Source organism: Pogona vitticeps, chromosome 1, assembly GCF_051106095.1.
Source record: "Pogona vitticeps strain Pit_001003342236 chromosome 1, PviZW2.1, whole genome shotgun sequence".
NCBI lineage: Eukaryota > Metazoa > Chordata > Lepidosauria > Squamata > Agamidae > Pogona > Pogona vitticeps.
Window position 1 is genome coordinate 239,875,224 of NC_135783.1, and position 24,098 is coordinate 239,899,321.

The 24,098-nt window shown below is 43.2% G+C and overlaps 1 long non-coding RNA gene across 1 annotated transcript in view; it reads left to right on the forward strand.

Moving 5' to 3' along the window:
* Nucleotides 1-10,706: 10,706 nt before the first annotated feature.
* LOC140703029 (uncharacterized) overlaps nt 10,707-24,098 on the forward strand; it is a 19,687-nt gene continuing 6,295 nt past the window's right edge. The window contains exons 1-2 of the long non-coding RNA XR_012082314.2: nt 10,707-11,035; nt 12,485-12,607. This is a non-coding gene — a long non-coding RNA (uncharacterized LOC140703029). The remainder of the gene's footprint in view (nt 11,036-12,484; nt 12,608-24,098) is intronic.

Genomic DNA, 24,098 nt, shown 5'->3' on the forward strand with positions numbered 1-24,098 from the left:
TAAATCAAAGACTACTTACTTGGATAGAGGAGGAAAATATCTTGGGGATGGAACAGGCAAGATTTAGAAAGGGTAGATCAGCACTCGATCACTGTATGAGTTTGAGCCATCTTGCTGAGAAATATATGCCCTCTCATGGTAATGGGCTGCATACTGCATTCCTAGACTTACAATCAGCCTTTAATTGTGTCCCAAGAGATATTCTATGATCAAAATTATACAAAACCTATATAGATAAGAGACTCCTATATCTTATTAAATGTCTTTATCAGGGCACCACACTTCGTGTTAGATGTGCTACAGAAGGAAACCTGACAAAACCTATTAAGGCTAATAAAGGGGTTCGACAGGGCTGTATATTAGCCCCCACATTATTTAACCTGTATTTAAAAGATCAGTTTGGGTGATGTCTTAGAACAGACTTCCATCCCCCTAGATTGGCAGAGACCAAATGCCCCCTACTGCTTTATGCAGATGACACGGTTCTTCTGTCCCTATCGAAAATAGGACTGTGTTACTTGGCCTGCGGTGCAGATGTTTGCATTTTTACTGGGGGACTTTTAGTGGGTGGTGAGTGTTTGTGGAATTTTATGTGTGTGCATTTGTCTGGTCTCTGGGTGTCTGTGAATTTCGTTGTATGGGTATACTGTGTATGTACTTACAATGACAATAAATTATTATTATTATTATTATTATTATTATTATTATTATTATTATTATTATTATTATTATTATTATTATTATTATTATTATTATTATTATTAAATAGGCCTTAAATGGCTGATCTGTACATTTATGACCTACTGTAAGAGCAACCAATTGGTTATAAATTTTGTTAAAACCAAAATTATGGTTATTGCTCAGTCTGTAACACCAAGAAATAGGACAATTGATGGTTCTTGCATTGAGCAAGTAAAACAGCTAAAGTATCTAGGCATTATATTCCACCATAAACTTTCCTGGGCTGCCCATAGACGGTCCATAATCCAAGCAGCCCAGAACATGCAGAAAGCTATCCTGAGTTTTTTCTTTACTAAGGGAGAGGCAATTTATGCCAGCTGCTATCCAAATTTTTAAGTTCAAGATTCTGCCCCAACTGTTATATGGTATACCAACTTGGATTCTAGGATTTCACACAAGTATAGAGAGTGTTCTTTCATTTTTTCTAAGATCCATTCTGGGAATGCCAAGATGCGTCCCTGCAGCTGCCTTATGATTAGAGACTGGTCTAACATCACTAGAATGTAGTGCTTGGCTCTTTGCTTTTAGATATTGGAATAAGATATTACATGCTAATCCCTCCATGGGATATCTTAACCTTATACAGAAAATGTCCATAATAGCTCATGGCTTAAAGCTTTTCCAGCCAAACTGCATCTATTAGGGCTCTCTATGGACTTTCTTTATGCCCAGGAACCCAAGGCAGCCAACTCTATCCTAGAAAAAGGGATTAGGGACATTGACTTTCAATATTCTATTTCAAAGACTCACAAAACATACTCCATCTTGCACCTTGGCCTGAACTATAATTTCTCCCAAAGTGCTAGGTATTTGGAGAATCTGATCGTCCCAAAACACAGGCATGTCTTCTCAAGAGCCCGATTTAACTGCCTCCAATCCGCAATTTTAGATGGGCAATATTCTGGCACCCCTTGTCCCTGTAAGGATAGAGAAATTGAAACTTTGAAGCACATCCTTTTTGAGTGTAATTTTTACAGAAATCAAATTTACAAACCTGTAAATCAAATTTACAGAGTATCAATTTCCTCAAGCCCCTAATGAATGTCTTCCCAGGTTGGACTCTGACTTGGCATACAAAATATTTATTAAGCGACACAAACAAGATAACCACTGAATCAGTGGCCAAAGTCCTTCTCTGCCCAAAGAATATGAAAAACAATCTTGACCTCTACCTAACCCCATCATACAAAAAACAGTGTACGGGTAATCTATTTTATTAATTTATGCAGTTTTAGCTATCTTGAAATGTTTTAATTGCTTACATCTATTTTAAATATTACATATATGTATCCTATTGGGTCTGAGACCGCAAATAAAGATTGACTGATTGACAACTTGGTTCATGAAACCCAGCTTGACTCAACTAAGCCACTGGGTCTATGGTAAATCTTCATTGCCTGTATTTTTGTACACACTCTATATGCCTTTCAAATGCTGCCCATCCTGCCTCAAATTGAAATGTAGCTACATAGCTTTAATTTTCTCAGTGCCGAATTGCTTCTCATAGCAGTTTTCAACACTGTCAGAGAAGAGCAGTGGTGAAACACATGGGTCCCAAGATCATGCAATCATTAAGCATCCTAGTTATTCAAAATGGAATTGACAATTCTTTATATTTTCTTTGTGTTTCAACTTGTGCATCTCTAGAATGGGATCTTGTCTGCTTCACCTACTGAGGGTAGAGGGATTTATTTGTATTGTCAGCCTGGGTGACAAACCAACTAGACCAGAGGAGCAAAGCAAACCTTTCCATATGGCATTATTTACTGAAAGAAGGTCTCCTCCCTGCCCCCCGCCCCCGGCTCCTGCCACTTGAAGAAGAAGGCTCTCAAAATGTTTAGAAGAATGAAAAGGTTTATTCAGACCAGAACTTTCAATCAGAGAATCCATCTATCATTTTGGAAATTCATATCAGATGAGGGACAAAGGGGGCCTGGAATTACAGACCCAGCTGCCTCTCCCAATGCGACCACCGACGGCAGGCCTAGCTGGGGTTTGTCTGATAATTGGAACCAAATGCATGGCTGGAGGGATGTGTGGTGAGGGGAAGAGGGTGGCTGGGAAAGTTACAGACTTTAGCAGAAGATGCATTACTTTTTATTAGAAGAAGGAGATCTGAACCAGGTGTGGAAAAGGTATTTTCCGCTTTGGCAGGGATGGAGACCTCACTAAAAGGGCTCAAACAGGAACATTGGAGGCACTGAGAGTTCTAAGTAACAGAGAACCAAGAAAAATAATAATGTGTGAAGAGATGTCGAAGAATGCCATGGCAACCGGTAAGAGGCAGCAGTCAATCACTATTCCTAAATTTCTTAGAAGACTTTATTTTTATGTTTATTTAAAAACATAACACAACTGTCATGCTGGATCAGACCAATGTCCTATCTAGTCCAAAATTCTGTTCACACAGTTTGGGGATGATCCTACATAAAAATCATGTGGATCCATGAGGAGCCATGTTTTGAATGCATGTTTTTGTGTGCTTTTTTAATTGAAGTGTTACCAAAGTCCATTACTATTTTATAACTGCCAGACATCTCTATTAGTACCCATTACCCACGATATATGACTTCTGATCATCCTTCCATTAGCAGAACTCATTGACGGTGTTTATTTTTCAAGCACCTGCCCTGCAAGGATTCTTTTTTTATGTTAAATCTGTCCCTCAGTTGTCTCCTCTGCATGCTAGATCCCCCGCATGTTGCAGGTGGCTGAGGAAGTGTTAGCCAACCATTGCTGGTCTCTTCTTCATAAGCTGCTGAAGACGTTCAGGATTCATTGGAATGCAGTGTGAAAACCACTGTTCTAACCCATCTTGTAGCAGTAGGGTAGGATGGATGTCCCTGAGGGGAAAATCTGAGCCCAGCCTGCAGTTTGGAGATAAAAAGGAACATGGCTATAATTATCCCATTGCCCCATGCAGGACACATCACCAGCCAAATTGTATAAAACTCCTGGCCTGATTATGGTAGACATGCTGTGCGGAATTTATTAAAATCTGTATAGTGCAGCTGTTTAATCGCTGGCATTATCTGAATGAGATACGTACCCCACTGGGCAGCATGGACTGGGACAGGAAATCATGCCAGGAGCAGCTTTGCTTGATGCCTGACTAGAACAACAGATTCGTGTACCCCCCCCCCTTTCCTGTTGGGTCTGGCTGGTTGAGGTTTCTCCTGTTTTTCATTTTCTCAACCCTAAATCTGTGTTTTGAAAATGATTTTTTTCAGCCATGGTGAGTTTAATTTACTGATAAATAATCCGGAATAAAGCAGGGGTGGAACCTCAAAAATTAAGCCTTCTCTTTCCTTCTAGGAAAATAAACATTTGGATTTGGGATTTTTGAAAGAAGCAATGTTGAGCTGCCCTGTAAACTCCAGGACTCTTCAGTTTAATGACTGTGCAATCTGTTGATTACTCAGAAGTAAATCCCACTGTATTCAGTAAAGTTGTTTTTTGTTTAAGTTGTTGGTGTATTTATGTCTTCAGCCTGAGAAACTATCTAGAAAGGCACACTGCCTAAGCATGGCCACCTTTTTGAAGGGTCCCACATGCAAATGGGGGTGGACATTTTTTGATTGCTTCACTGAATCTATTCCAGGAGTGAAGGGGCATTCCCCCCCCCAAGGGGTAGGAGAAGTGATATTCTTGATTCCAAGGAAATTGGGAAAATTTGTAAAAATCATGGCCTTTCCCTACCATAAATGGAAGTATTCATGGGATACAAGAGACTTCAGCAATGAACCTGGATATAGACCATGGGACTGAGCTACATAATCTACTTAACATAAATAAAGTAAAACAACAGAGTAACAGAGGCAAAAATGAGAGGTTTCTGGGTGGGGAAACTTGCCATTGTAATTATCAAGTGAAGTAGTGAGGAAATGGAAGAGAAAACATGGACACACAAGCCGTGGAGGTGGGGGGGGACATTAGGAGAAGCCACCATGAAAAAGAACATCATTGTTTTCTGCTGTGATATGTATCAAATAATAAAAAGAAAAATACATTAGGGCTCAATTTTGTTGTGAAGTTGAGGGCAAATCTGATAATATTTTAGGTTTTGTGCCCTATGTTGGGACCCTTAATATCAAAAGGGTACAGTTTACTAGCTCTCCCTCACCCACCCACTTCAGATATGGTACTGTCTGAATTCTGGAAAGGTGGAATATGAAACAAATTTTAAAAATCGCTGCATCTAAATATTATCACATTTTCTTTTTAAACCTGTATGGCAATCAATACAATATTAAGTCTATTTGTAGAGCTACATTCATTACAAAAAAATAATCAAATAAAATAAATGTATTATTTCTGTCAATATTACTTAGCACCAGCACTCTAACAAGTAAATTTTTCTTATCTTTAAAAAATGGCTTGTCATCAACACAGACCTTCCTTCTTAAAATGGCTGCTCTAAAAGATGAAAAATCAGATGGAAAACTCTTTAATCTCTCTAGATTGAGAGCAAAGACCAAAGTCCAGCTGAAATGCATGCGGGACTTCCTCTTTGCCGATGATGCAGCTGTTGTTGCCCACTCTGCTGAAGACCTCCAAAAACTCATGAATCGTTTTAGCAAGGCCTGGCAAGACTTTGGATTAACAATCAGCCTGAAGAAAAGACAAATTATCAGCCAGGGCGTGGACTCACCTCCCTCTATTACTATCTCCACACAAGGATTGGAGGTTGTTCATGACTTTGTGTACCTTGGCTCAACGATCTCTGAAACTCTCTCCCTAGGTGTTGAGATGGATAAATGCATTGGGAAAGCAGCTACTATGTTCTCTAGACTCACAAAGAGAGTATGACTTAATAAGAAGCTGATGGCATATACCAAGATCCAGATCTATAGAGTTGGTGTCCTGAGCACGCTCCTGTACTGCAGTGAGTCCTGGACCCTTTGTGCATGGCAGGAGAGGAAGCTGAACACGTTCCATATGCATTGTCTCTGATGCATTTTTGGTATCATCTGGCAGGACAAAGTTCCAAATAGAATAGTCCTAGAATGAGCTGGAATTTTTAGCATGTATACATTACTGAAACAGCAACATCTACATTGGCTCGGGCATGTCGTGAAAATGGCTGATGGTCAGATTCCAAAAGATCTCCTGCATCAACAATTAGTGTAGGGAAATCGCTCCAGAGGGAGACCACAGCTGCAATACAAGGATATCTGCAAACGGGATCTGAAGGCCATAGGAATGGACCTCAACAGATGGGAAACCCTGACATCTGACCGTTCATCTTGGAGGCAGGCATTGCATCACGGCCTTCTCCCAATTTGAAGAGACACTTGTCCAGCAGGCTAAGGCAAAGAGGCAGTCCCGAAACCAGCAAAATCAGGGAGCTGGACAGGGGACAGGTTGTATTTGTCTTCAGTGTGGAAGGGACTGTCACTCTCGAATTGGCCTTCTCAGCCAAACTAGACGCTGTTCCAAGTCCTCCATACAGAGCACATTACCATAGACTCTCAAGACTGAAGGATGGCTAATCTAATCAAAAGTAAAGCAGGTCACCTTTTCAGAAATATATGAGGAAGTACCCCCATTAGGAAGTTCCTCAAATACACAGCAGAACCACTCAGTGGTAGACCTAAATCTTTAAAAAGAATTGCTCTTAACTCCTCATACATTCAGCAAACAAATAGGTCATAAGAGTGGTCATTAAGGTAGTGCATGGTGGCCATTGATGGGCTACTGCTGAGCCACCTGGGTTTGTGAATGACTGACACATACACCATAATTGGGATAACAAGACCACAACTTTATGGATTACAGTGGCAGTTATTCTGGCCAAGCATTGAGTCAGATCCAGCTCATTGGTGGACCCACATGTCCCCCAGATGCAGACCATTGTCCCCCTGAGAGGCCACTCGGGATGACAGTTCTGTCTGTAGACCACACAGCCACAAGCCACTCCGTGAGGCCACTGCCGACCAGGGGCAGGGGCAATTCTCCCCTCCCAAGCTCGGGTAGATCCCAGCCCCACCCCTGGTTCCCTTGCAGGGATTTCTCCCCAACCCGGGCATGCAAGTCCCTGCTTGCTGCCGTAACAACCACTTGGATCCATCCCAACAACCAAAAATGCCATAAAGTTGTGACAAGTGAAACAACAAATCTACATGCCAACAACAACAAACATTGAAACAAAACATGCCCCAGCACCCTGCGTACACCCCAGACTAATGCTAACACCAGGGTGGGAGGGCTGAGGGACAGCACGCTGGCGAGACTGAGGCTCTCATCTTTGGCACACCCCCTTCTTATGCTGTGCTGGCAGACTGGAGAGGAAACCCCTCCGTTCCAGTTCTCCAGCAGGGAACCCCTGCCTCCGCCTGCTGCACCATCCAGTGTGGGGCTGACCCATGCTCCTGGGTCCAGCATGGGCCTTCCCGTGATCCCTTTCATATGGCCCATGTGGCAGGGACTATTTTTCCACCCAGCTGCTGCAAGAGGGAACCCCTTGCTGTTGCACCACCATCAACACGGGACCTCGGGTAGGTCTGGGACCTGATTTTAACACATTCTAGTCAATATTCCTTAACAAAGCTAAAACATTCTAAATCCATTTTGTTTGTCCTCTCTGCTATAGACCCATGTTGTTGTCGTCATCATCATCATCATCATCATCATCATCATCATCATCATCATCATCATCATAGAACTGCAGAGCTGGATGGGACCCTATGAATCACCAAGTCCATTCCCTGTCAGGGAGGCACAGTGGGAAATTGAATAAACAACTTCTGGCTCTGCAGATAGATACCTAAACTATGGAGCTACCCAGCACATCTCCTGCTGCAGCACCCTTGCAAAACCTATAGTTACGTTGTCATCTGCCCTGAGACCCATATACCTGCACCAGGCAACTGAATCTGCTTTTAGCAGACACCAATACTATATAATGTTGCATCACACTCCATGTTCTTTGCTTGAAGTGAAATGGAAACAGACTTGCCTGTGTCACGATAGGGTCGAGGGAAGCAAACATATCTAATTTTAGAGAGGACATTGACTATGAGAAGCAAGGGTCTTGGACTGGAACCAGTAATTGCATGCTGAAATACTCCTGGGAGTTTCAGTGTCTCCAGAATGCAAAGCCATGCAAAATGGGTGAAGTTATACACCAGGGAAAGGTACTGCATAGATTCAATGATTGGGGGGGATGTTGAGGCAGTAGTTTACAATGTTGTTGTTGAATCACACCATCCAGCATGAATGTATTTCCTTCTTTGCCCCTCTGCTGACTGCCAAGTTTGGATTATCTTTCCGAATCTAATACGGCTGAAGAATGTAACCGAAGGGAATGTGTGAGAGCTTTTAACATAGTTCCCGATCCATTTCAAAATGCTACAGCCTTCCATTTGTGCTTCTTCCACATGCAAGCTGGACTGCTATGGGAAAGCTTTCAAGAGTCCAGAGGTTCAAATGAGTATTCACAGAACAGCAGAAGAAGAAAAAAAATGAGAGAGGGCTAGGGAAAAATATGGTGCTGGGATGTGTGAGGAGGAGTTTTGGAGGACCCAGAATGCAGTGGGAGCAAAATGTGGCAACTTTGTTTCTCACACTCCTTACAGGGCATTAAGGGCACTGTATCTGTATCCAAGCAGCGCATAAAGAATGGGTCACTTAGCATTGTAAATCTCAGAGACTGAAAAATCTGATGTCAGTCACAACTACGACCTCACTCATTGGCTAAACTTATGAAAGCCATAAGCAAATTCATTTCTTATGAAACCATTAGGCAGCATAACATTGGCAGGCTTTGCATTGTCATAGCTACAAAAGAAGCTGGAGACATCAAGTGCATAAGCAAGGCACAGTTACAATGGTTTCATGCCACTTTTGATTGTTGTGGCACTGTTCTGAGGAGTTCTGAGATGTGTAATTTGTTGAGGTGCTGGGAAATCAATGCTAAAGGTACTCTGAGTGGCTGCCTTCAAAATGTAATCCTTGCCCAGGGTATAATAGGGCTGGACTTAGCACCTCGCAAAATTACACAGGATGAGGACATGATGTTCAAAGCAGTATGAACTGCTACAACTGTGTAGTACAAAAACATGTCTGTCCTCTTTTTAGAGGAAAGTTGGGAATCTACATCAGTTCAGTAGGCAATGGGTGGCATGGCTAGGATGCAAGTAACACCCCTGCCCACAGGGCAATAGGGCAACTATACATTCCATTCTTTTACTGTACTTTGTAACTGGTATATCTTTCTCTCCACCTCCATTACTCCTCCAATTTCCTCTTTCCTATTCCCACATATCAGACAAAGGGAATTCTCATTGTTATTCTTTCTCTTTCAATAGATAGATGTGTACACACAGGTCTGAAGTTAAGAATACGTAAGATTTACAAGGCAGCTGGCCTATACTAAAAACAGACTTTATTCTTCTGGCAGAAATGGAAAAGCACTAGCAGGCCAGAAGTGAATGTAAAAAATCTGGTTTGAGCCCCATCCAAAGCCATCAGCAAACTGCTTACTCTTAAGGAGAACCTGCTGTTGAGAAGCCTGAGAAATGTTGTTTAGTGCTTCTGCCAGTGGTACTGCAGTCTACAATTATTTTTTAATGCAGGAAAATTACTTAATCTATTTTAAAAAAAGATATAACACTAAGATGTTCCCTTAGTATGCAAGTGAAGTTTCATGTGTTTAAGGTTTCACTGCAGAGACATCAAAAACTGGCACTCCTGTATTGTGTAGTTGCTGTTATGTGTTATGACAAGTCCAAACCAACTTATAGCAACCCTAGTAGGGCTTTCAAGGTAAGTGAGATACGTATTTAAGGAGTGATTTTACCAGTGCTATACCCCCAGTGAGTTTCCATGGCTGAGAGGGGGATTCAGACCTAGGCCTCCTGATTCCTAGTCCATCACTCTATCCACAAAACGATACTAGGGATTGAAGATTGCAAAATATGACACCGTTTTGTCAAGCAATGCAGCAAGGTGGACAACACTTTTTCATGTCTGGTCATTGTTTCCAGATATGTTTGTGTTGGTGGTCTTTCTCTTCCAAAGGAGAACTTAAAAATGACTCTGGGCATTCTGCTGCTTAGTGAAGGAGACCATGAAACAGTACCTATTCACCCTGACTTTATTTTCTTTGTCAGCTACTTCAGGATTAGGGGAAGAACCTGAAAACATTCTTTATACCAGGTCACTCACCAACACTAACCAATTTGTTGCAGCTGGTGAGAACAAAAGCTCTCACAGACATGGAAGATCAGCTTCAAGAGCATTAGGAAATGGCTTTCACAGGCCCAATCATTTAGGCAGAATGAAGCAGCCTCCTCAGGCAGAAGACCCACGTAAAGGCATAAAATTGTTCGTTATTTAATTTGTTATTATTGCTTTCTTTTTTATTACTAGGGATGGGTAAAGATGCTTCTGGGATTTTCCACCCCATGTGCCAAAATAACTTGGCTGGCTTGGGGTTATGCACCTTGACTTGGATGAGTAGATGCCATTTCCCCTCAGGGGACAAATTGTCCTGGGCCAGCCCTGAGCTTTCAAAGAGGCAGTCTACCTGTCAAAGCTGTAGAGTGATGAGGTCTGTTACACAACCCTTGAGCACATACTTTCTGTCGATTGTAAACAGTTGTTCAACTGGGCTAAGAGGACACAGTGCAGCAGCCGGGAATCTGGGTGTTGCTGCTTGATCTGTGACTGACTCCCTCATCCCTCCCTGCCATTTCCCCCTTAGCTGCACTGTGAAGAGGCAGACATTTTATTTTATTTTATTTTTATTGCACTGTCTCTACTACCGTGGCTTAAAATAGCCTGAAACACTTGCATTCACCAATGCTAAAAACAATATAGGAGCCCATTGAGCCTGCATGAGGCTAACCTGAAACAGCAACTAAATCAAGCTGGAGTGTGTCGCTCCCCTTGATTAACAGATGGATTCTGTTCTGTTTACTTTCATGTCACAGCCTCCTCCTCCCCCCCCCCACATCCCTCAGTGCATTGGCTGAAAAAGCAAGCTTGGGTAGCCTAGCAGTGATTATGGACTCAGGCCTCTGAAAGAGCTAGGCAGCTTCTGTGCAGAACAATCGTTCCTATTGAAAAAGGAGAGGGCAATGAAGCAACGTGCTGTTCCCAGGCTCATGAGTGTATTAACCTTGGCAGAGGGTGCTTTGCACCAGCTAAACAATGCACACACAGATAAAAACTGGTAGAAAAGTGAGCCGATGTCAGACTTTTGTAGCCATGCAAAATGAATTCCAAGGCCAGACATATTTGGAAAAGTCAAAGCGACATCAAGCAACATGGAATCTACCTGTGCTAAGAGGTATGATCTAAATGTCTTTTAATCCAAGCTCTCTGACTTCAAATAGTGGAGCTGCAGAATTGAAATGATGATTGTGGCTGAAGGTTAAGGTGGCCACCTACACATCACAGAAAGGGAGAAGGCATGTCCTGATAATGGGGCACAAAGGAGGACACTGGGTTGCATGAAATAGCATATGCAAACCCATATGTACAGATGCAAATTTAGAAATGATTTTTGTAATATCAACAGAATTACAGTGCCTCTCCCTCAAGGAAGACAGTGAGTGACCTGCTAAGGCAGTGGTCCCCACCCTTGGGCCTCCAGATGTTCTTGGACTTCAACTCCCAGAAATACTGGCCAGCAGAGGTGGTGGTGAAGGCTTTTGGGAGTTGTAGTCCAAGAACATCTGGAGGCCCAAGGCTGGGGACCACTGTGCTAAGGAATGCTTGCTATGCCTAGCTGTCTAAGTGCTCCCTGAAAGATGAAAGAGACAACTACTGATTTTATTATCTCAGTGAAAAATGTCTGTTTTACACCTTTAAGACTCACTACAGGTCCAAATATTCACTGCCTCAAAATTATATATGTGTACCTGGCTGATGGCACATTTCAGAGAAAAAAATATGCATGATATTGTTCACACATTTTTTAAAAAAAATTACATTTGAAAAACACACAAACACATAAACACACTGTAGTCAATGGAAAATAACGAATATATTAACATGTAGATAAAAGTAGATTCTGGGGTGCAGAAGATCCTGAACACACTGTCTTTGCTAGTTTTAAAAACAGAGGTTTCCTGCAATCCAGTAGGACAGGATGAGAATGCAAGTGAGATTTAGATAAATGCAACATGAGTTAGGCGTTGATCAGTTCTTACAATGCTAGGTCCCAACCTTCAGCTGTATGTTGATTAATCTGAAGAATTAGTAAGCAGCTTTTCAGTTTTTAAATATTGTTTCCAAGCAGTGTATAATGACGAGAATGATGGTAGTAATAACAAGAACAGCAATAATGAAAAGTTCCAGTCAGAAAGCCTCTCCTGAAGATACTGTAAAGAGAAAGCTGTTACCCCCAACCAATGGTTACATCATTTCCCCCCACAATAAGGTTTCTGACCTCCAAGATACAATAATCTCTACTTTAAGATAAGGGACATGGTCAGTTACTGAGTTCACCGGGCACTTTCTAGATACTAGCTCCCGATCCTGGAAATTCCATCCTACAGAAGCAGCTTCCTCGCTATTCCTGAAATGCATTATAAATGGGCTGGGTTGTGATTATGTTTCACACGTGGTACGTTGATTTGAATTATGTAGTTACAGTGCTGATTTCTGGGATCTTCCAGTGTGGTGTCTTGTCTAGATTGTTGGACTAGGACTTGGTTGAACCCTATTCAGGTTCCACTGGATGATGAAACCTACTGGGTGACCTAAGGCCAACTTTTCTCTCTCCCTTCCTCAGTCTGACCGACCTCACAGGTTTGCTCTGAGGATAAAATGCAGAGGAAGAGGAGAGTTCTTTACATTGTCTTGAGGCTGCAAAGGGAGAAAAAAGCAAGATGTACCACTGAAATAATGCCAAAAGGTAGGTATGATCACACATCTTAAATTTGGTATATTATATATTCATACCTGACATTCGATCGTCTTAAAAACAACTGTTACATAACAGCACTGATGTTACCTGTCTGTCATGGGTTTGGAGGGAAAGTTCCATCCTATGGGGAGTGGAAGGCGGGACATCAGGAGGAGGGGCTGTACTGTATAAATATGTGATGCCTGTGTGGTGAAGGGAGATGCTGAGACAGACTGTGAGACACTGGGTTGGGACGAAGCAGCAGCTGGGGAAGAAGAAGCTGTTGTGGGAGTCTGGGTGTCTGACAGGGTACTACTGTGGGTCAGAGTACCACCCTGATAGGTTCAGGGGTCTGTTGGTTAGCCAGAACTGATGGGTTCAGGGTCTGTGCTTTAAGTTAAAGGTTCTAGGTGAACCAAACTGTATGCTTGTGTGTGTGAGAATAAGCCACGTTACTTTATTTTATTCACCTGATTGTTTTATTTACCCTGTTTGTATTTAAAATAAACCTTATTCTTTTTGTTGTTTAAAAATCCATCCCTGGTCTGTGTGACTTATTATAGGGAATGGTTGGTGGCAGCTTAGTGTAACTGTGTGACATATCCCAGTAGGTCTGGGTTTGCCACATTGATTGGTGTCCAGCGTGTGGGATACGACTGGTCCAGTTGTCCAGCGGTCCAGCAAAGCCTTGGCAAGTGTGCCCAGAGCAAGGGGGGTCTAGTCAGGGACAGTCTGAGGCGCGTAGGTAATCTTCTAGGTGTACCTCACGGGGAGGTGCGCTAGTAGAAGAACGTGCCAACTGGGGAGACTTAGATTTAGGTGCTCTGAGGCAGCCTGATTTTGGCGGGAAAACGCTGAGGCAAAACTGCGTAGCAACAGCGAGCTAGCTTGCCAGCTGAGAGGCCCAGCAGAGGGGGGTAGGCTCTGACTCGATACTGTTGCGATTTAAGTGCTGAAGAACAGCAGCAATCTCTAGGGAGAGCTGGTTCTGAGGCAAGAAGGAAAAAAAGTGGTCGTTTTATTCTGAGGCTTGACTTTTAAAGCAGCCTGTTCTGAGGGGGGGGTTATGCCCTTGACTCGAAGCCAAGTAGCAGAAATGAGTGAAGTGAAAGACCCCCAGATTGACCAAGGTTCTGAGGATGAATTTGGCTCAGTGCAGGGTGACAGCACAGGAGAACAGAACCCAGAGCTCAGAAAATTGCTCATAGCCCAACAGCATGAATTGAGGATGAGGCAATTGGAAAAAGAAGAAAGATTAGAGAGAGAGAGAATGGAAATGGAGAGGGAGAGAGAGAGAATTGCTCTGGAAAAAGAAAGAATGGCGTTTGAATTAAGAAAACTGGAAATGATGAACCAGAACAATAATAATAATAGGGATTCTGAGGGAGGCCAACTGTCTAAGGCTGACCTGAAGAAATTCCCTGTGTACCACAAGGGAGATTGTCCTGAGGTGTTCTTTTCCTTAGTGGAAAGAGCGTTTGTGGACTTCTCAGTGAGGGAAACTGAGAAGATGACCATCATGCGATCTTTAATCAGTGGTAGCCTGGCTGAGGTTTATGCCGAGATGCCTGAGGAATTGATGAAAGATTTTGCAGAGTTTAAAAAACTGGTGTTTGCCAGACATGGGATAAATGCAGAGCAGCTGAGACAAAGATTCAGGTCCCTCACCAAAAAGCCAGAACAGACTTTTACCCAAGTGGGGGCCCAATTGGTGAGGCTGCTTGAGAAATGGCTATCGCAGGAAGGAACAGAGACCTATGAACAGCTTAAAGACTTGATAGCACTGGAACAGTTCTATTCAGTCCTGCAGGGGGAATTGAAATTCCAGGTGAGGGAAAGGAAACCGAAATCTGTGGCAGCAGCCGCAGAGATTGCAGATTTTATTTCCCAAATAAGAAAGCCCTTGGGTGAGGGGAAATCTGTAGGTAAACCCAAAGAAACCTACAGCAAGTACTCTCAGGGACCAGGGAAAAGCCAGCAAGGGGGAGGGGCCCATGGTGAAGGGAAGCCCTCAGGCATGAAACCAAGCCCTCAGAATTTGGAGGGAAAACCGAAACAAGAGGAGAGAGAATCCAAATACACCAGAAAATGTTATTTCTGTCAGGGAAAGGGTCATCTGATCTCAGAGTGTGAGAAATTGAAGCAGCTAAAAGGGATGGTGCCTCAGAATTCTAGTGGGACCAAGCCAAAAGCTGTGTTCTGTGTCCAGAAAGAGCAAGGCTCAGTGTCACTGAGGGAGCCTGTTGCCATGGCTACTCAGTCTGGAACAGCTACCTATGCTGATCAGGCTGAGGAAAATGGTCCTCTTATAGAGGTAAAGCGCTGCTTGCTGGTGAAAACAGATTCTCAGTTGTTTGAGACAGCCGGGGTGGACGTAGGAATACTTGACCGTCAGTATAGGGGGCTGCGGGACACTTGTTCCCAGGTAACCCTGTGCCATCCAGATATTATTCCTAGGGAGTTTATAATCCCAAATGAGAGCATGAAGGTGGCAGGGATTGAGGGGCAGGTAATCTCTCTGCCAGTAGCAGAGGTACCTGTCAACTTTCAAGGCTGGAGGGGAGATTGGCGGCTAGCGATTTCATCGACTCTGCCAGCAGCCGTGCTCGTGGGAAATGACCTGGCTGAACATGTGAAAAGGGTGCTAGTGATTACACGCTCACAAGCCACCACGGGGACAGTTCAGGGGGGTAATGATGAGCCAGAGGCGGAAGCAGAGGGGAGTTCAGAAGCTGTGGTGGAAACCTTAACCACAGACAGCAGATTTGGACAGGAGCAAAAGGCAGACGCCACTCTCCAAAAGTGTTTTGAACAGGTGACTGACGCCCAGCTAACACCTGAAACCCCAGTGAGATTTCTGGAGGAAAAGGGGATTTTATATAGAGAGACCCTGAGGAATATCTCAAAAGGGGGAGATGGGATCAGAAGTCAGCTGGTGGTACCTGAAAAGTATCGCCCCATGATCTTACAAAGGGGTCACTCTGACATGTTGGCTGCACACTTAGGGGTGAAAGGGCCCCTTGATTTGATCAAGCAAGATTGGGAGCAGATCACCCAGGATGACCCACAAGACGTTGTGACTTACATAGACACCTTGATGAACGACCTAAGGAGAAATCTAGAGCTGGCAGCAGAAAACCTGCAAGCTCAGAAGGTCAGACAGAAAACATGGTATGACCACAAAGCTAGAGAGAGGCACTTTGACCCAGGGGAGGAAGTGCTTTGGCTTAGGCCCTGCAGAGAGAATAAACTGCAGCTCAAATGGGCAGGACCATATAGGGTCATTTCCAAGATGTCAGACCTGAACTACCTAATAGAGCAGGAGGAGAACCAAGCAAGGAGGGTGGTTCATGTGAATGCCCTAAAACCCTACTACAGAGGGGAACAGAGGGTTTTATTCGCGATAAAAGCAGCTGAGAGTGAGGAAGCTGAATTACCCTTCTGGGAGGGTAGAGGGGAAGTAAAATACAACCCAGAGGAGGTAAAGATCAGTCCTGCACTCACCCAAGACCAGCAGCAAGAACTAAAAATGCTGCTTAGTAAATATCAACAGGTGTTTTCCAACAAGCCGGGGATAGTGAAGGGAGTGATGCATCGGATCCATACAGGGGATGCACCCCCGCAGGCAGTATCCCCATACCGAGTAACGGGACCCTATAGGGACAAGGTGCGGAAGGAGCTGGACGAGATGCTTAGGGAGAACATAATCGTCCCCTCTTCTAGTCCTTGGTCCTCTCCGATAGTCCTTGTGGACAAGCCTGATGGGAGCATTAGGTTTTGTGTCGATTACAGGAAATTAAACCGTGTAATCACTCCTGATGCCTACCCAATGCCCAGGCTAGACAACCTGATTGAAACCATAGGGGGTTGTCGGTTCATCTCATCATTGGACCTGGTAAAGGGATATTGGCAATTAAGAATTGATCCCAGGGATCAAGAAAAAACTGCCTTTTGCAGCCCTTTTGGTCTCTATGAGTTTCGAGTCCTGAGCTTTGGTCTCAGAAATGCACCAGCCACATTCCAAAGGCTGATGGACCAGACCTTGGCAGGGCTCAGTGACTTTACAGTGGCCTACATTGACGACATAGGGATCTTCAGTAATACCTGGGAAGATCACCTGATACACCTGGAGTTAGTGCTGCAGAGGTTAAGTGCAGCAGGGCTAACAGTAAAGGCCAGCAAGTGTCAGCTGGGTAGCCCAGAAATAAAATACTTGGGTCACATGGTAGGGGGAGGAGTGATAAAACCCCTGGAGGCCAAAATAGAAGCTGTTCGTGATTGGCCTAGACCCAACACCAAGAAAAAGTCAAATCATTTCTTGGGTTGGTGGGCTACTACAGAAAGTTCATCCCGAGGTTTAGCGAGATTGCGGCTCCGCTGACCGATCTGACGAGGAAGAAGGCTGATGACCGCATCCCGTGGACCAGCGACTGTGAGGCGGCGTTCCAGAGGTTGAAGGAGGCGTTAATCAACTATCCTGTCCTGCGTGCTCCAGACTTCGACCGGGAGTTTATCATCTACACCGATGCGTCTAACAGCGGGGTAGGAGCAGTTCTGTGCCAGGAGGATGAGAATGGTGACCAGCATCCAGTGTCCTACCTGAGTAGGAAACTTCAAAAAGGTGAGAGACATTTGGCAACCGTGGAGAAGGAGTGTTTGGCCATAGTCTACGCGATCCAGAAGGCCAAGCCTTACATCTGGGGAAGACATTTTGTTCTGTGTACTGACCATTCACCATTGCAATGGTTAAAGACAATGAAAACCCACAATAGCAAACTTATGAGGTGGGCTTTGAACTTACAGGACTATGACTTTGAAGTGAAGGTGGTCAGAGGGTCAGTGAACTGTGTTGCTGACGCCTTATCAAGAAGACCTGAAGACTGAAGACGGCGAAAGAACATGGACTATATGTATATAATGAAAACAAAAAGTTAAAATGTACCTGGTTTTAAATTGGTTTGTATTAATAAAGGTAAATTGATGTAATGTATATGGTAAATGTTTAAATGCCTATTTGAAATGTTTAACTTAGAATGTAAGTAAGTATAATATGGTAGGTATAATTGGTGTTGTGTGTTTTATACAGGTTGTTTTTTTGGTGAAAAGCACCTTAGCTTTCCCCCTACAAAACAACTTATAAAGAGGGGAGGTGTTACATAACAGCACTGATGTTACCTGTCTGTCATGGGTTTGGAGGGAAAGTTCCATCCTATGGGGAGTGGAAGGCGGGACATCAGGAGGAGGGGCTGTACTGTATAAATATGTGATGCCTGTGTGGTGAAGGGAGATGCTGAGACAGACTGTGAGACACTGGGTTGGGACGAAGCAGCAGCTGGGGAAGAAGAAGCTGTTGTGGGAGTCTGGGTGTCTGACAGGGTACTACTGTGGGTCAGAGTACCACCCTGATAGGTTCAGGGGTCTGTTGGTTAGCCAGAACTGATGGGTTCAGGGTCTGTGCTTTAAGTTAAAGGTTCTAGGTGAACCAAACTGTATGCTTGTGTGTGTGAGAATAAGCCACGTTACTTTATTTTATTCACCTGATTGTTTTATTTACCCTGTTTGTATTTAAAATAAACCTTATTCTTTTTGTTGTTTAAAAATCCATCCCTGGTCTGTGTGACTTATTATAGGGAATGGTTGGTGGCAGCTTAGTGTAACTGTGTGACATATCCCAGTAGGTCTGGGTTTGCCACAACAACTTCCCAAGCTCTGTAGCCTCTGATACAGGGCTGATTTTAGACATCAATATTGAAACAGACCACAAGTTTGCAGGCACAAATTACTGCCAGCTCAGATGTTTCCCAGGTAGATAAATCTGGATTGAAGCAGTTGAGTCATGTAGCAAACCTTTATGTAGAGCTTTGAAGTAAGCTATGGCTGTGGGAAACCTTCGCAGATGGAGGGAAACTGGTGCCAGAAATGAGATTGTGTTCAAATATTACTACAAGCCCAAGAACTCAGGTATTATTTTTTTAATACTACTCTTTAATGTTTAAAATGTTTGGAATTAAGATAGAGATATCATAATCACAGCAATAAGTGCATAAGTGTTATAAAGTAGATAGAATATATAATTGTCACGTGTAGCAGAAGTTTGTGAATGATTCATTTATTTTATTGGAATTTCTGGAATCAATGGATATGGCAGAAATTAGAGTAGCAGACAAGTACTCTTTGTTGGTCAGCAAAGGTTTTTCCTGAGGAAATAAATCTCTGTTAGTACTATACCATGTCAAACTGCAGATCCTCAAGACCAACCAACCAGCAAACAGTTTGCTAAAAACAAGGTCACAACCTTGGGAGATAGTTTAGTGTAATTGCTGGCAATTGAACTTGAGGAAACCCTGGGGGAAAGAAGCCCACATCCATCCATGAGGATAATTTCCTGATATCTGTGAAGCTTCTCAGTCATCGAGGTGAGGTTATCTGGAAGTTGAGTCATGGCAACTGGACTTCTTTCTTATTAGGTTGAAATGTTTCACTACTCATCCAAGTAGCTTCTTCAGTCTGAGGAGAGTTGGTAGGAGACCCCTGATATATCCTCCATGTTGGTTTCACTCCCTCCTGGTTTGAATAGGCTCGTTAGAAGGACAAAGAAATGGGGGTGAGGGACTTTCTTTATGCATATGTATGGCCTCCTTGACTCCTTTCTCAAACCGCTTATCTTCTCAGTCCAAACTGCCATAATTTCCTGATCCTGAGCCTGTCACTGACTTCCAGCCTGACAATCTCATGATTGCTACACGGATAACAGTAAAGGTGCAGAAAGGTTGTGCACCACTATAACTTGTTTGTAAGAAGGGTAGAATAAAGCAAAATTTATACTGTTGTTGTTAAATGTCCACCATGTTGAAATTAAAGTCCCTTAAAAGCTGTGGTTTTGATACCTTATGTTTCTGGAGGTATGGTGTTGTAGAACTGTGGGATAGCTCAGTGGTTTAGGTCTCTGGTTGCAAAGCCAGAGGTTGGGAGTTTGATTCCCCCACTGTGTCTCCTTGACAGGGGCTGGACTTGATGATCCATAGGGTCCCTTCCAGCTCTCCAGTTCTATGGTTATTATAATATAGGAGTTAAACCACTGATGAAGGCAACATGTGCCATCTTACCCTGTCTCTGCGTTACCTGAAAAGAATATGAGATTTTCTGTCATTTCATTCTCCCCTTCTTTTATTACATGGGTCCAGTTACGTATGCTTCTTATATTCTGTTTTTAAGAGTCCAGACTTCCTGTTTAATGCCAGGAGTGATGGATGATGAGGCCAGCCCTGCTCTTAGCTTTAATCAGACAGCCACCTGAGGTGGTGGGACACAGAGGGCAGGAGATATGCTATTCTCTCCCACATCTGGAAGGATTTTGTAACTGTGGAAAGTTGTGCCACTTACCAGAACCAAGCACCGGTAGTGGTGGGCCTATGACTGCCACTGCCTCTACTTCTTCTTTTTTTTTCATTTCCTATAGGGAGCTCTCTTCTTCCTTTGCTCACTTAGTTGCATGTGCACACAAGCCATAGCTTCTTGCTGTAGATCAAGAGGATTGCAACTTCAGATTACATTCAAGGAAAGATTAAAACAAGTATGGAAGTTTGGTGTGACTATTTCCAGATGCATGGAGAAAAGGGATCACAGTTCCAGCTCACATCCATCTGAGCCATACATTTTGTTTAGGTGAGCTGTAAAATTAGGGATGCCAGGAGCCATGGCTGCCCTTGTCCACTCTAGAGCAGTGGTCCCCAACCTTGGGCCTCCAGATGTTCTTGGACTACAACTCCCAGAAGCCTTCACCACCATCTCTGCTGGCCAGGATTTCTGGGTGTTGAAGTCCAAGAACATCTGGAGGCCCAAGGTTGGGGACCACTGCTCTAGAGGACAAAGGCAATACATTTCTTCATTGGAGAGACAAAAGAGGTGTGAGAGGGATGTGACATTAGCAACCCTAAGAATAGCAGTCTAAAATTGAAAGAAGAGCACAGCAAGTAAAGGAAAGTCGAGAAAACCCAAGGAAGTCCACTCTCTCTACTTTGAGTGTAAGCTGAGTTCCACCTAGTCACTTCCAAAACAAAGGACCTTGCTTCCATGGCTTCAGGGACGAATTTGAAGCTAATATTGGAGGAATGGAGAATAAATAATTTATCTCTGGACAGTAGCAAATGCTGTGTGGCACTCTGCATTTCACTTCAAATGTTGGGAAAAGTTGTGTTGCCCTTGATGATGATGATGATGATGATGATGATGATGATGATGATGATGATGATGATGATGAAGATGAAGATGAAGATGAAGATGAAGATGAAGATGACGACGACATAGTGGTGGTGGTGACTGATAGATTTTTTTCAAGGCTGGACACCGAATGCCTTGTGTTGGTTTATGTCCACCTTTGAAATATTAAATATTTGAACTCTTTTGTGTTGTTTTCATGTATTGCTTTAGAGTCTCATTGAGAACACTCAGATTCCTCCACCAGCACATTGCTCACTGACCAACAAGTTCCCCAAGAACCATGCTGCCCAGCAAGCAAAGGAAAGCCAATGGGCTATGAAACCAGAAGCATAATCCTTCCGCACTCCCTTCTTTAAATAAAATAAAGTTAAAATACATATTGAGAGGTGTTGAGAAACACATGGGGCTGAGAGTGACAAGAAAAAAAAGCAGCCCATTCATCCAGCATTTCCAGGCGGAGGGTCTAGAACTGAGCCGGCTTTGGCAATATTCTCTGTGTAACTTTATATTACACAAATGTTATTGGAAGGCCAAATTTAGGCACTGCAAGAAGAGGAGGGGGTATAAGGAAGAGGGGGGAAGAGAAAGAAAATACCTTGAAAGATAAATTGGCCTGTTTGGGAACCAGGTCTCAAGCTTTGCCTTGTGCTTGTCTGTTAACGAATGTTGGAGCTGCTCCCAAAGCTAAATCAGGCCATTTAGAGCAATAGGAGAAAACCAACATTGTTCATAGCTCTTTCTTCCTGTCATGTATAAAGGCCTTGGGTGAGCTTTCCTTCCAGCTGGTTTTGGAGAGATGAGTTCAGGCAGCTCAACATAATAAGACCATGTTTTTCAAAGAATTCACTCTGGGGATTCCTTGTAGATAGAATAATCTGCTGAAGATTCCCTCTGTGTCTGACATAGAATCTCTCTATGTTGCATATTCTTGAATATGGGTCACTGGTCTGATCAGATGTAGCTTTATGAGACATGAGAATGCACTATCAGAGGGGCCCCAAACTCTTCTATAACTTTGCATTGCAGGGCAGCATCGATAACAGTGACCAAGGCTAACATATATATCAGTGTATTAGGCCGTATGAGGCAGCTCCCTTACGTTGCAGATTTTGGGAGTCATGAAAGTGTATAAACTGTTAACAGTTTAAGTTACTAAAATTGTGTTTTTTACTTCCAGATATGAGCAGAGGCACTCTAGCAAGTAACAATGTATAAACTGCCGTACATTGCAAGCCATGGTGGTGGTGGGAAAAATGCCCTTCTAATTGGCTGCTCCTGAGCTTGCTCAAAAGGCAGAGGGAGCTCCTAGACATCCATGGCACTATGCACTTGTGGGATTTTCCATGCCATGTGCCAACCCCCCTTTTCTCTCTGTTGTTTTATTGTTTTTATCTTTATTGTTTATGGCTGTGTTCTCCTTCTGTTAGCCAGCCAGAGTAGTAGCCTAGCTACTAGATGGCCGGGATATGAAAACAAACAAACAAACAAACAAACAAACAAACAAACAAACAAACAAACTAATTAATTAATTAATTAATTAATTAATTAATTAATTAAATTCTGACCTTGACTGCTCTTTGGTGGTATGTATATGTACTGCTTCTTGTTCCTCCCCTTGAACTAGGAAAATGTCTTTATCCAATTCTGATGGGAGACTAGATCTGTCATGGAGCAGGAAAATGGGGTGACAGCAGGACTGATGGTGTCATTTGCCAAAGTATCATTTGTTGGTGTACTAAGCTCAGCGTTGGGACCAGCCCTGCCATAAGGCAAAGTGAGGCGCCTACCTCAAGGCAGCAGATTTTGGTTATCATGAAAGGGAAACAAACTGTTAGGAGCTTTATTCTTTACTATTGCATCTTTCCTGCTGGAAATGGAGGAGTTTTTTGTGGGATTTTCTGTCTCTTGTGCCAAAATAACAGAGCTAGTTTTAGGAACTGTGTCATATACCTTGGCCTAAGTAGGTAGATGGAAGGCACCAGTTATTGCTCTGCCTTCAACAAGAAAATGTTTTAGGCCAGCCCTGAATTGAGGTTGTAGGAGTTTCGGAGAGCTAGTCCAGAGGCTGACACACAACCCCTTTGTTCAACACACTAGGCTCAGACAGTGACTGACTCAGTAATCTTTATGAGTGATCAAGGATGTCTCACGAGTGATATTATAAGTCAACAAAAATGTTTGCACTTTTGGATTTTCTCTGTGGGTTACTGACCCTTATGACTTTACTTTGGATATGACTCTGGGTGCTGTTCAGATAAGCTCCCCACTTCCCATGTGATGGACCACCCCTCTTTTGGGAATGACTGTCCATTGCTGAAATCCTATTAAGCTTCCCAGGAAGACAAGTGTTTCCAGGGATACACTTTCAAAACACAACTATTGGAGGAAATCCTGCATGAAGAGAGGAGGGTTTGTTGTTATGGGCTTGCTTTTAGTTCCATATGAGCACCTCTACCTTCATGATGACTGGCCCAATTTGTCTACTGCCTACTTGAGTGTATGGGTGCAATCAGACAGCAAGAAAGTATAGCATCTGATCTTTCTGGAAAGTGTTGTGATCTCCATTAAAGTGACCCTTCTATCTGTCAGGGAATGATTCCAGCCCAGCTCCCTTGCTTCTAGACCAAACAGGTCTAGCTTAGGCATGGAGGAGGTTTGGATTTATTTGTGATCTCCTGCGCATCATGTGATCACCATAAAATAGCTCTCACTGGACCATGACACAAGCAGTCTAAAACGCAAGCTGTTTTCCTGCCTGATTGCACTCTAAGTCACATTGAAAGCAGGAAGACAGATCAGAAATATGTGACTAAAGGCAACTTGTTTGATTGATTTCATTGAGACACTGAGTCATGAGCCCATCTAATATGTTCCTCTTAAGAAACAGGTCAAACAGATGTTTAAGAAAATGGCTAAATAGATTTAGATCAATTTGTTTTTGCCACTATTGCTGTCAAGTCAGAACTGATTTATAAATAAGTGAGGTATTTAAGGGGTGGTTTTACCTGTTGGTTTCCTAAGACTGCATCCGGGATTTGAACCCAAGTCTCCTGAGTCCTAGTCCAGTACTCTATCCACTACATCACACTGCGAACATTCAGATCATTAGCACCATTAATATCACAAAATGGGATTTCTCTGAGTGATGATCAAACCATTTTTTAATTTTTCCCTCCTCTTCTATGAGTTCTGGCATGTTCCAACTTTCATAAGGAAGAAATATTTTATTCCCCATCCCCAACAGGGGGAAAAAAATCTTTTTCCTGTTACCAAATTGTAA